This window comes from Amblyomma mixtum, chromosome 1, assembly GCF_055824585.1.
Source record: "Amblyomma mixtum isolate Tamu chromosome 1, ASM5582458v1, whole genome shotgun sequence".
Lineage (NCBI taxonomy): Eukaryota > Metazoa > Arthropoda > Arachnida > Ixodida > Ixodidae > Amblyomma > Amblyomma mixtum.
The window spans coordinates 190,175,879-190,188,807 of record NC_143012.1 but is presented as its reverse complement, the minus strand read 5'-3'; the positions used below and the strand labels follow the sequence as shown (position 1 = coordinate 190,188,807).

At 56.5% G+C, this 12,929-nt stretch overlaps 1 pseudogene; it reads left to right on the top strand.

The window, feature by feature from the left end:
• The first annotated feature begins 985 nt into the window (after positions 1 to 985).
• Positions 986 to 11,893, top strand: LOC149370307 (uncharacterized; annotated as a pseudogene).
• Positions 11,894 to 12,929: the final 1,036 nt, after the last annotated feature.

Here is a 12,929-nt window from a genome sequence, read left to right as displayed (position 1 = left end):
ATTATTTACATAGAGCGGGACTGAGAATGGCTCTCAGTGGAAGGGCAACGTCTTCGTCAACCGTAGTCGAGTGGAGCTAGCAGGCTTCTCTCTCGGCCACACTCACGGCCGAGTTAAATATCGTTCGGTTTCCCCAGATCCCTGGCTGGGGAATAATGGTCGACGAACACTGTCCAATCGGATGGACCGAAGGGGACGTTCTTGTCACCACCCACGGCTGGGCAGGTGCGAGCCTTTCCACTCTCCCACAGCTGGGCCGATGAGAGGGGGAGAATGCTGACTCATCCAGCACTGCGGGAAAGGAATCTCCCGAAGTCCTCCAGCAGGGGAATGAACTTGCCTCCCCGCCGATTGCCCAGAACGCGAGTCGGGGACACAGAATTCTTCAATTATCCGCCAGCGTGACCGGCGCCGCCAGGTCGCCTCCGCATTCACGGTGGTTGCTCGGACAATAGCTCCTGGGCCTCGCCTGCCTTCGTCGCCGCTGCACTCTGCTCAAGGAATTTCGCTGGGATTACTGCTGACAATGGCCTTTGACATTCCTGCTACACTAATCCGCTGAGGCTCGGAGGGGCATTCCAAGCATCCAACTTCCCATGGTCGTCGCGAGGTTGTCGACCTCGATGAATGTTCACGGTAGCTGCATGATCGGGCCCACGTGGTCCGAGTGGACACAGGTGTGACGGGAACACACAAAGAGAGTTAAGGGGGGGGGGGTAGAAACATAACACAGCCACCCACAGCCGACCATGCCCACACGCGTATCAACACTGGCGAGGTGCTCCGGACTGTCACTCCCCTTTCACCCAAGGACCTGAACCGTGAAGTCAGCAGGATCCTGGAGGTATCGATATGAGCCAGGTACGCCCAATTTTCGGCCATTTCGAGCAACCCTCCCCATCACCACGTAGCGGTCGAGCTGAGCCTAACGGCTCCGGCTCCCCCGCCGCTGGATGTGGAGAAGGCCGCCGGTCAACCGCTCAACATGGCTCTGCCTGAACAACGCGGATACGACCCCACGACTCTGTCGTGGACGTCTGTTCCTGCAAGCCAGCAACAGGATGGCCCATCCACCATTTCGACGCAGCAAGCTGCCCTTTTTCAAGTCGTTGAGAGCCGGCGCCGCCGCCGGCAGAACGCACGAGGAGCTGCAATGCCCAAGACTCCTCTCGACAAATCAGCAACGGGAGACGCTCGCGCTCCGTCTTCTAAATGTCCACAGAAGTCATTTTCACCAGTCTCCAAGTGGACCCCTGACGATTACGTGATCGTGTTGCGGCCACGCAGTACCGTCGCCCTCAAGACAGCATTTCAGCAAGGTGAGCTCGGCGGTGCCATGTCGCAACTCATCGGCAGACAGCATATGAATGCGATTACAATTTCCCCCAATTGGGAACAAAACATTATTGTCTGTGGCACGCAGAACCCCGAGGTAGCTCAAAAGCTTCTGAAGGACATCCAAATTACAACCAGCAAAGGATCACTCCCGCTTCACGGACACCTCAAGCTCACCGGTGATGTGTGTCGTGGTGTGATTACTGTCCATAACCTAGAAACCAGCGAATCCTTGAAACATAGTGTGCAGTGGCACGGTGGTGAATTAGTCCATGTGCTCAAGCTGGGAAAATCGAATGTAGCTGTGCTGACTTTTGAGGGACGCAGCGTTCCGCTTTACGTCCACTACAATGCAGAACTGACTCCCGTCAAGGAGTATAAAAAAACGGTGCCAGCGTGCTACCATTGCGGCACACTGGGGCACCGGGTGGACAACTGTCCCACCCCGGTCAAGGAAAGATGCGGCCTTTGTGGTCAAAACTTTGGGCGTGGTACTGAGTGGATGGCCCCCCACGTCTGCAATCCTATGTGCTTAATCTGCGGGGGCCCGCACCTCACTAGCTCCCGCGAATGCTCCGCCAAATTCATCAAGCTGCCGCAGCCAGGGCCCAGGACGCCATCCAAGGGAGCCAATTCCGGCGCTACACACGGAGGGCGGCAGCAAAACAACCAGAAGACGCCACGACTTGGCGTGATGCCTCCCCCTGGCAAGACAGCAACGGTAACGCCACCACCCAGAGCAGCAGAGTTCCCAGCTCTCAGCGTTTCACCTGGCGGCGCCGCCTGCAACCAACCGAAGGTAGGCAGCTGGGCGAGGGTCGCCTCCTCTCCTTCCCCTCCTCCCTCCTCCCCCACCAGCACCGCCGAGACGCAGGAACTCAAGCGCGAGCTCGCCCTCTTGCGAGCTCAAAACGAAAAACTAGCCAGCGAGCTTAACTCGCTAAAAGCACAATTCCCTACTCCGCCCGCGTCGAGCGACGAGGATGAAAACATCGTAGACAGGGAGATTCCTACTCCTGTGGAGAGTCGCGCCGCGGCCCTGGAGACCCGGGTGACCGCAATTGAAACACAATTGGCTGACCTCCCCAAAATTATCCACGATACCATTGCGCGTCATGTGGAGAGTGTCATCGCAGAGGTGACACAAGCCGTAACTCACATTATCCAAAAATAGATAAAAGACAATCCGCGCGTCCTTAAACGCGTAGGGCCTATCGGGGACGCTAACCGCCCCTCCAAATTCAACAGAGTTATTCCCGATGAGTTTGACTTCTTGGAAGAATCCTCCACGGCTGCGCCGGCCACTATCGGAATGGGGAGTCTTAACAACATAACCCCACCCTCTGCCTCCGACTATGACCCCCAACCCTAAGTCGCGAGCAAGAACAACTCAGCCGCTTACACTAACGCAGTGGAACTGCCGAGGTCTCAAGAACCGTACGAAACGGACTCATCTCCGCCTCTATCTTGAGACCTTTGAGTTTCTCGTCGCCGTGGTTGCCCTTCAGGAACCCGGCGCCGGTGCCAAACTCACAAATTACACTGCATTTCAACACAACCCGCAGACATGTATACTTGTTCACAAGCAGTATACTGCGCAGGAGGTCACGCTCCCCACAACACCGCCTTTCCCTTACACGGTGGTGTCCGTGCTGCCCCTAAAGCGGTCTGACCCACCAGTACACATTCTAAACATTTACTGCCCACCTAAACTCAAGAACATCACGTTCAATGAAATTTTCACCCAAGCAATGCAGGTGGCGTGAAGGGATCCCCTTCTGATCGTGGGCGACTTCAACGCCCCGAGCAGGCTAGTAGTAGTAGTAGTAAAAGACTTTTAATCGACCATAATTTACAGGCCGAGCATTTCGACCGCCTGGGCGACCAGAAGCCGCTGTTCTTCTTCCCCTTCAGCGCCAAGCCAGTCGAGCCAGGTGGTGATGGATAGAAAGGGTGGGGGGAAGGAACCCGACTGCTGAGCAGCCGGGCAATAGAAGAGGCAATGGGCCAGGTCCGCATAGATACAGGGGCAGTTGGGACAGGAAGGATCCGATCGATAGCGATAGAGGAAGAGGCGGGACGGGGTGATAACTGCATTCATCTGAATGTGCCGAAGAAGGCGAGACTCCGGCACAGTGAGTGATGGATGAAGGGGAGGGTAAAGGCGTTTGTCGAGGCGGAGCTCAAGGTAGACCTCTTTTATGGTGCGGCGAAGGGTGAGTCTCCGACCGTCCTCCGAGGGCTTGGGCCAGGGGATCAACGGTGCCCGGAAAAGTGTGTCGCGGGCGAGCTGATGGGCCAGCTCATTGCCGTCAATCCCTGAATGCCCAGGGACCCAGCGGAGGAAAACGATGGACGGCTGCAGTGCGGAGACCGCTCGTTCGACCTCCTGTTGGAGAGAAGGGGTCAGGGTGCGTTTCTGTATGTGGTGTAGAGCGGCTTGTGAGTCCGAATAGACTGTGTACTCTTGGAGAGAGGGAAGGAGGGAAAATGACTGGAGGGCATGCGCAATGGCGAGGACCTCGAGGGACAATGCGTCTGGAGGGTGTAGATACGGCCCGCTGGTGTGGGTTTCAGGAGCAGGGAGGTGTGGATGGTACAGAGCGTAGCCGCAGGAACCTCGAGGAGCCACGAAGGAGGCATCTCTGTAAGCTACACCCTGGGTATCAAAGAGAGGGGAATGGTGCTGTGCGGCCGCATGACGACGTCCGGCGTGCAGGACGGGGGACAGGTTGGTCGGGAGGGGAAGGATACGAAGATTGGGGGCGGGGGTGGGAATAGGAGAGGTAAACGGGGAGATTGGAATGGGCGAGATACCCGCTTGAGTCAATAACCACTGACCCTGACGGGTAAGGGAAAGCCGGGCAAGCTGCGAGTCACGATGGAGACTGAGAAGAGAACGAAGAGGATGGAAGAGGCCTGTGGCAAAGAGCTTAGTGGTAGAGGTAGTGATAGGGAGGTTGAGAGCTGCCTTGTAGAGGCCCACAAGGGCAGTCTCGAGAGCGTTAAGTTGAGTCTGAGTGAAGGAAGCGTAGGGTGCAAAGTACAGGACCTTGTTGAGGGCCAGCGCGTGGGCAACTCGGCACTCGTGAGCCTCGTGGAGACCTGAGCGTCGAGTGACCACGCGCCGCAGGAGGTGAGTTACAGAGTGGCAGGTGGTGACAGCGCGGTGAAGGGATTGCACATTCTTAGCCGCATGCAAAGGGAAGCCAAGAACTTTGCACTGTGTGACGACAGGAATGGGAGAGCCAGAAAGGTGGAGAGAGACGAAGTGGTTGTGTGAGCGCTGGTAGGAGGAACGGTTGAGAAGGAGAAGCTCGGATTTCTCAGGAGCAGGAGAGAGGCCAGCGGTGGTGAGAAAGGAGTCGATGAGATCTAGGCCACGTTGCAGGGTGTCCTGTACGTGACCGGGAGAGCCAGATGAACACCAGAGAGTGATGTCATCGGCGTAAAATATATGATGCAGGTCGGGAATTTCAGCTAGCAGGGAGGCGAGAGCGGCCATAGCGAGATTGAAAAGGGTAGCAGAGAGAACAGCACCTTGAGGAGTTCCACAAGTGAGGTGGTGTGGGTTAGACAAGTGGGTATCTACTCGAAAGCGAGCCACACGTTTAGAGAGGAATGAGCGGATATAGGAGTACATGCGGGAGCCACAATCCAAAGACGCGAGTTGAGAAAGGATGTGATCGTGGCAAACACCGTCAAAGGCCTTGCGAACATCGACGGTCACAAGTGCGTAAATTTGAGTAGGTGTAGGGGACAGGAACGTTTGCTGGAGAATCAGAAACATGTCCTGTGCACAGACGTGGCGTCGGAAGCCAATGAGAGAATGGGGAAGAACTCCCGTGCCTCAAGAAAATCAGAGAGGCGAGTCAGAGCCATTCGCTCAAGGGTCTTACCAACGCACGACGTCAGGGAGATTGGGCGGAGGTTAGAGAGAGAGGGAGGTTTGCCCGATTTTGGAATCATAGAAATAAGGGAGGATGTCCAGGAGCTCGGCAAGCAGCCGCTCTCCCAGGCCTGATTGTAGGTTTGAAGAAGGAATTCTTTGGCGCAGTCAGGAAGGTTGCGAAGTGTGGTGTATGTAATGGCATCCTCACCGGGAGCCGAGCGTGTAGAATTAGCAGCCAGAGCAGATTCGAGCTCCCGGAGAGTGAAGCATTGGTCCAGATCGGGGTTAGGTCCACCCGAGTACACCGGGTAGGAGGATGCCAGAGGGGGCGGGAGGTAGAGAGAGGCGAGTTGATCAAAAACTTCGGAGGGAGTCCCCTGAGTGAGGGCTTTAGCTAGAGTGGGAGCAAGGGCAGGCTTAGTGCCAAGGAGGGATTTAAAGAGAGACCATGCGGATCGCGAGTGCAATGCAGAATCAAGGCCATCACAAAGAGCACTCCAACGAGAGTGCTCGAGGGAGGCGCAGTGGGCGACGATCTCGGCCCGCAAAGAAGTGATCCGGGAGGAAAGTTGGGCATTGTGTGGTTGGGAGCGAAAGGAGCGTTGAAGACGTTTACGCCGACGCCATAAACGGAGAAGGTGAGGATCTGGGTCTTGGATTGGGTAACGAGAGCGATTGCGACGGCTACTGGACGTGAGCGCTGCAGAGATGCGCGACGTCCAGTCGTCGTAGGATTGAAAGGAGTCGGTGGCGAGATTAGTGCGAAAAGTATGCCAGTCAGTGTGAATAATCGGATGACAGCGAGGGATGTGGGAGAGAGAGGTGGTGATATGGATGAGAAAGTGGTCACTTAGAAGAGTTTCGGCTGTCACCTGCCAGTGAAAGGAAAGTGAACCCCGAGAGAAAGTGAGGTCGGGTGTCGTAGGGCGTTGTGAGGCAGTGCCCGCTCGAGTAGGAGAGCCAGGAGTATTAAGAAGGGTGAGGTGGCGTTCCTGGGCCAGACAATGGAGGAGGCGGCCGGGTTTGAGGGTTTGTGTGTAGCCCCAGAGTGTGTGAGGGGCATTAAAGTCACCACCAAAGAGGAGATGGGAGGTAGAAGAAAGAGAGTGAAGGAATTTGCCCAGAGCAGAGAATAAAGAGGAAGTGACAGGGGGGTTGTAAAAAGGCAAAAGGACGAGTGAGATGCGGGAGGAAGGGTGGTAATAAACCACACCAACTAAATATTTAAGGAGGGTGGAGGGGATGTCAATTTGCTCTACGAGCACGTCACTGCGTACATAAATAGACGCAAGTGGTGTGGCCGTAGTGGCATGGTAGGCGCGGTAGCCTGGGACATTGCGGGCCGTCCGGGTCTCCTGGAGAAGGAGAAAATGAGGTAGGGAGGGGCGGGTGCGTAGATACTGGTGGAGGGGGGTCTTATTGTGGCAAATATTTCGGCAGTTCCACTGTACAATCTCGAGGTCCTCGCCAAACGCCATTATGATAGTGGAGAGGAACGCGATGGTACGCGTTCCTTCTTTTTTTGCCGGGGGCAGTGACTCATGGACGGATTGGAGCATAGATGCGAAGGATTCCAATTGCTTTGATTGTGCTTGGAGGGTGGTAAGGATCTGGAGAACCGAAGTTTCCAGCTGAACCAAGCGAGTGTGATGTGCCTGTGTGGTGGTTTCTACAAGGTCAGCCAAAGGGGCGACCTGGGCGCTGGAGGAAGGAGTGGTGAACGTGGCAAGGTGCTCATTTAGCTTGCTAAGCTGGGAGGTAAGAGAGGAGGTGGTTGTCTGGAGGGTTTGAGTCAAGGCATGTATCTGCTGTTGTAGATCGTGGGAAATGCGCTGCTGCTCTCGCTGCTGGCGTTCCAGCATTGCGAGCCGGAGGTCGAAGGAGCGGCTCTCGTCAGTCAAGGATGGAGATGGTGGTGTAGTGGAAGAGAGGGCCGCTGGCACCGAGGATCCTTTAACTATGGCGGCGTAGGAGCCTGGTGGTGACGTGATCGGACGTGATGGAGATTCATGATTAGAGGAGGAGGAGGCAGGGGAGGAGAAAGGGGTGGTGGGTTGAGTGGCGCGGCGCAAAGCTAGGCGTCGGAGGTATGCAGCTTTAGCACACTCGCGTTGCTTAGCAAAGATGAAGGGGCAAGTGGGGTCGAGGGAGGGGTGGGTGTTCACCTGGAAATGAACGCACCAGGGCTGGGCACACACATGAGCGGAAGGGTCAGCGGGTAGAGGAGCAGCACAGCGACGGCACTTGGCCGGAACGCTGTGCTGGGGGCATTGGTGGGCGCGATGGCCTAGAGTGAGACAACGGGTGCAGGTGGGAGGTTTAGGTTTATGAGGACGGCACCGGAAGGCAACGCGTTTGAAATAAACAAAGTGGGGGATGATGGTACCAGCGAATGTTATGAGCACTGATTGAGTGGATCCCATCATGCGAGCAGCGAGAATATCTGTTTTGAAAGATTCCAGGTCATGCATGAGGTCATCAGGAGTGAAGTGGCCCCCGACGTTATGAATGACGCCGAGGCATGAGATGGGAGGATGGGGGGTGTAAATTTTGATGGTGACAGGCTTACCATGAAGCTGAAGATGCGTGACAGAGGGTAGGAGGTGGGCGGTGAGAGGAGAATGAGTCTTTAGAAACGCAAGGCTTTGGGATGGCCTGGCCTGAAGGGTGATGTCGGCACTGGTCTTCGAGGAAAGTTGTGCAGCGGAGGCGACTGCGGCGAGTACGTCGTAGAGAGGTAGCTTGGGGGTGAGGGTTCCAGGCGGAAGCTGGATGGCAACTGTGATGAGCTCGGCGCGGGGTCGGGCTGCGGTGGCAGGCTTACGGTTGGCACCGATGGTGGTCCAGCCGATTTCCTGGGAAGGAGTGTCGTCTGCCGGGGACGTCGTAAGGTCCATGTCTGAGTCCTCAGCCGGAGTCTCAGTGTGCGACGCGGGTGCCGGGCTGGAGGTCTTGGTGTCAATGGGACCTTTGGCTGGAGTAGGTGCAGCGGCTCCAGCGGCGGCGACGAGCGCAGCCGGCTGCGACGCGTCTATGGCCCCGAAGCTCTTGGCGTCCCTCAGAGCGTGGAGTTGGCTAGGTGTGGACGCTGCGCCGACGACGAACGCTGCCGGCTGCGCCGCGGCCGTCGATCCGGTGCTCCCAGCGTCGCTCAAGGCGTGCAGTGCGGCAGGAATGTGCTCGGTTGCGTGGACGGCGTTGAACGTACCCGTTTGAGAGACAGATGTCGACGTGGTTGGAACAGGCCCCGCGGTGGCGGCATCGGTGGGTCTGGGCTGCAGGGGCTTGGTCAGACGCTGCATTGCGGCGGTGGAGGCGCGGCGCGTTAGGTTTAGCGAGGCGCCCCGCCGCTTCACAGTTTTGGAGACGCTTGGAGGGCCAGTTCGGCAGCGGGCCGTGATGCCGATGGTTTCCACGTGCTTCGGGAGCCTTCCTGAAGCGATGGAGTGTAAATCCAGGGGCGGGCGAGGCCCTGGACCAGGCCAGGGGCAGGTTAAAGCAGAGCGCGGTAGGCAGCCAGCTAACCAGGGCGGCGCCACCTAGCGGACCCCCGAGCAGGCTATGGGGATACCCCCGGGAGGACAGACGTGGGAAGAAGCTTGCAGAACTTCTTTCCACACTTGGACTTACTTTACACACTGACCCCGCCAACCCAACACGTGTCGGCAATTCGATTCAACGAGATATTTGCCCGGACCTCACATTTACACGCAACATAAGCCATGCCGACTGGCTGAATACAGAGGACACTCTGGGTAGTGATCATTGTATAATCAACAAAACCATTTACATGCGTACCCTGAAACGCCCACTAACACAAGCTCGTATTCCGGACTGGACGACTTTCCGCACATCTCTACCTATCGTAGACCGCCTCCAGTCGGGATACGACGCATGGTCCAAAGCGCTCACATCTACACTCACGCAACACAAAAAGCAGATACAGCTCACAGAAACACAAACGGACGTGGACCACTACTTGCTCCATCTTTGGGAGGCCCGTCGCAGCCTCACCAAACGATGGAAGAAACAGAAACATAACAGACGCCTAAAGAAACGCATCCTCGAACTCACACAACAGGCAGCGGAATATGCTACTCAGCTAGCCGACACTAACTGGGTGGACCGGTGTAACGCGGCTGCGCGCCAGATGTCTAGCCGCAACACGTCGCGCCTAACCCGCGCTCTCATCGATCCAATACAAACACGCACGGAAACCCAACGCCACTTACATAGGGCATTCCACAACTTTACAGGAACGACAACACAGCTAGCGCACACGCTCATGGATCGATACCTCTGCACCACCCCCGGCAGGCGGCGTACTTGTATGCAGGCGAAGAGAACACGGAGCTGGACAAGCCGTTCCAGCTCCACGACCTCCGGTCGGCATTAAGCAAGATGAAGCAGGGCACCGCACCTGGGCGCGACATGGTTACGGTCAAGCTTTTGGCCAACCTTCCCGACGAAGCATACGCCACGCTCCTCAAATACATCAATAGCATTTGGGACGGAGAGACTCCTCTCCGTCTCGATTGGAAATCGGCTCTCGGGACGTTCATTCCGAAGGCCGGCAAACCTATCAATGTGGAGAACCTTCGACCCATCTCCCTCATGCCTTGCGTAGGCAAGCTGATGGAGGTGATGGTGCGCGACAGACTTTCCGATTATCTCGAAACGGCAGATTTTCGCGGACACCATGTTCGGTTTTCGTCCTCACAAGTCAGCACAGGATATACTTCTGCAGCTCCACCACGACATTTTAGATCCTGTCGAATGTCCCCAAACGACAAGGTGGTCCTGGCTTTGGATGTTAAAGCCTCATTCGACAAAGTCAAACATGAAGTAATCCTGGACCACCTCAGTAACACCAACTGTGGCCAAAAATCATTCCATTACATAAGTCAATTTCTTACAGACCGTCAAGCATACAACGCATACAAGATGCTGAACATGGGCCATACACCATCGGCTCGAGGGGAATACCTCAAGGCGCGGTCCTGTTTCCCCTGCTCTTCAATTTGGCAATGCTTCATCTTCCCTCCAAATTGTCTCCATTGCCCGGGATACGTCACGCTCTTTATGCGGATGACATTACAATCCGGGCCACGGAAGGTAACCTGGGCCAAATGGAGTCCTGCCTGCAAGCAGCGGCGACCCTAGTCGACGACTACGCGGCCTACTGCGGACTCCAGTGCGCCCCAGCTAAATCAGAATTTGTGCACTTACGTCCCTCCCCTCGGGACACAACACCACTTCGCATCAGTCTCCCCTCGGGACCGATCCGGGAGGCCAAGGAGATCCGCGTCCTTGGCCTCTTCATACACCACCAACGCAGAGTCGACACCACTCTAGCCAAACTTCGCACGGTGGGAGACCAGGTGGGCCGAATGGTCCGCCGGGTCTCCAACAAGCGGGGCGGATTACAAAGCAAGGATGCACTGCGGTTTGCCCACGCTTTCGTAACGAGTAGAATCCTCTACTCAACTCTCTACTTGCACCTGCGCAAACAGGATGATGACCAACTGGAGGTCATCCTGCGGAAAGTCATCAAGCGGGCTCTCGATCTCCCGGTCGCCACGTCCAACCAGAGACTTCTGGCCTTGGGCGTGTTCAACACATTCCGGGAACTTCGAGAAGCCCACTTAGTCAACCAATATACGCGTCTTGCAGAGACCACGTCCGGTCGCCGCCTCTTGGACTGGCTACACATCAAACACGACTACCACATTGAGGAAAGGGAGAGAGTGCCAGAACCGTGGAGACGCGCCCTCCGGGTCCGGCCCCTTCCCCCCAACATGTCCAGAGAAGACCATAGCGGTTATCGCGAGGCGCGCGCGGAAGCGTTGGCGCGATACTATGGTAACCAAGAACATGTGTATTACGTGGACGTTGCCGGCCCGGCGGTACATGGCCGCAGTCGTACACAACACAAACACAGTTAACGGGCTCACTTTGAAAGCCTACAGCACAACACACGCGGAGGAGATCGCCATTGCTCTGGCTCTCACGAATACCAAGTCAAAACACATCATCACCGACTCGCGAGGGGCCTGTCGGAACTACGAGTTGGGCTGGGCTCCCCCGCTTGCCTGGCGCATACTGGAATATAGCTGTCGATGCGAAGATCCAACTCCACGCAACCTGATTTGGGCCTCCGGTCGCCAGGGGCTCCAGGGAAACGAACATGCCGATTAGGCCGCCCGCGCACTCTCTCCCCGGGCTATCTCCCTGTCCTTGCAAGGGTACTCCCAATCAGACAATCTGGCCATTACATTAAAAAAAATCACCGATTACTACAATGATGAGCACCGGCGCTACCCGGTCCCTTGTAAGGGTCTGGATCGCGCTGACGAGCGCCTCCCCATCAAAATTCTCACTAACACTGTACTGTACCCGGCGGTGCTTAAACATTTCAATACATCCTTTGATGGCGCGTGCCAGTTCTCTGGGGAGGTGGCTGAGATCTTCCACATGGTTTGGCGTGTCAATCTAACCCATCTATCCCCCCTAACCCTACCAGAGAGACTGAGAGGCGGCCCTTCTCGGCTGTCAAGACCTAAAGATCCAAAAGGCCTTGGTTCAACGGACGCGGGCGGCGTTGCTTGAAAATGGGGCCCCGGAATAGGGGCTCCACCTAGTACTGTGAGTGGAAAGGGACAATAGGGTCCTACCCTAATCACCTTTCTGTAAAAAAATTAATTGCCCATAAATGTTTTTCACCACCACCGCCACCACCCAAGCACCTGGCATTGAACCGAGCAACTTCCTCCGTCATCACCACAGCTGTCGCCGTTGTCTCGACGGTCACACCTGTGCCAACCCTAGTGGCCGGCCCACACTGCTCCCGCCCTACATCAGGGGCACCTGAGCCATGTAAGCCTGCCATTGCCACCTACTTGGAGGACTTGAAGCTGGCGCTACAGCAGCTACACGACACCACAATAAAGACCATGTCAGTCCACGGAGCTGTTTCGGCCGCTCCATTGCTTGTGACGGCGCACTCTGGGTGCCAGCTTCCCGCCGACATCAGCTGCAACGTTCCAATACCACTGACACTTGTGCCAGCGGGCAGCACTACAGTCGGTGACGGCCCGACCATGGCCTCCATTGCCCACATATCCTTTGTCAGCGCGGCACACTGCATCATTCGCCCGTTGTGCAGCTGCCGGGCTCGTCCACCTGAGCTCGCGCACTCCACGCGACGGCTCTTCCCGGCGCACTCTCTCCCCGGGCTATATCCGCGTCCTTCGAAGCCTACTCCCAATCAGACAATCTGGCCCTTACATTCACCGATTCAAACACATCACCGATTACTACAAGGAGGACCACCGGCGCTACCCAGCCCCTTGTAAGGCTCTGGATCGCGCTGACGAACGCCTCCTCATCAAAACTCTTACTACCACTGTATGTGTCCGGCGGTACTTAAACATTTCAACACATCCTTTGATGGCACGTGTCAGTTCTGTGGGGAGGTGGCTGACACATTCCACATGGTTTGGGTGTGTCAATCAAACCCATCTCCCCCCCCCCCCCCCCCCAACCCCACCAGAGAGGACTGGGAGGCGGCCCTGCTCGGCTGTCAGGACCTAAAGACCCAAAGGGCCTTGGTTCACCGGACGCGGGCGGCATTGCTTGCCAATGGGGCCCCGGAATAGGGCTCCACCTAGTATTGTTAGGGGAAAGGGCCAATAGGGTCTAC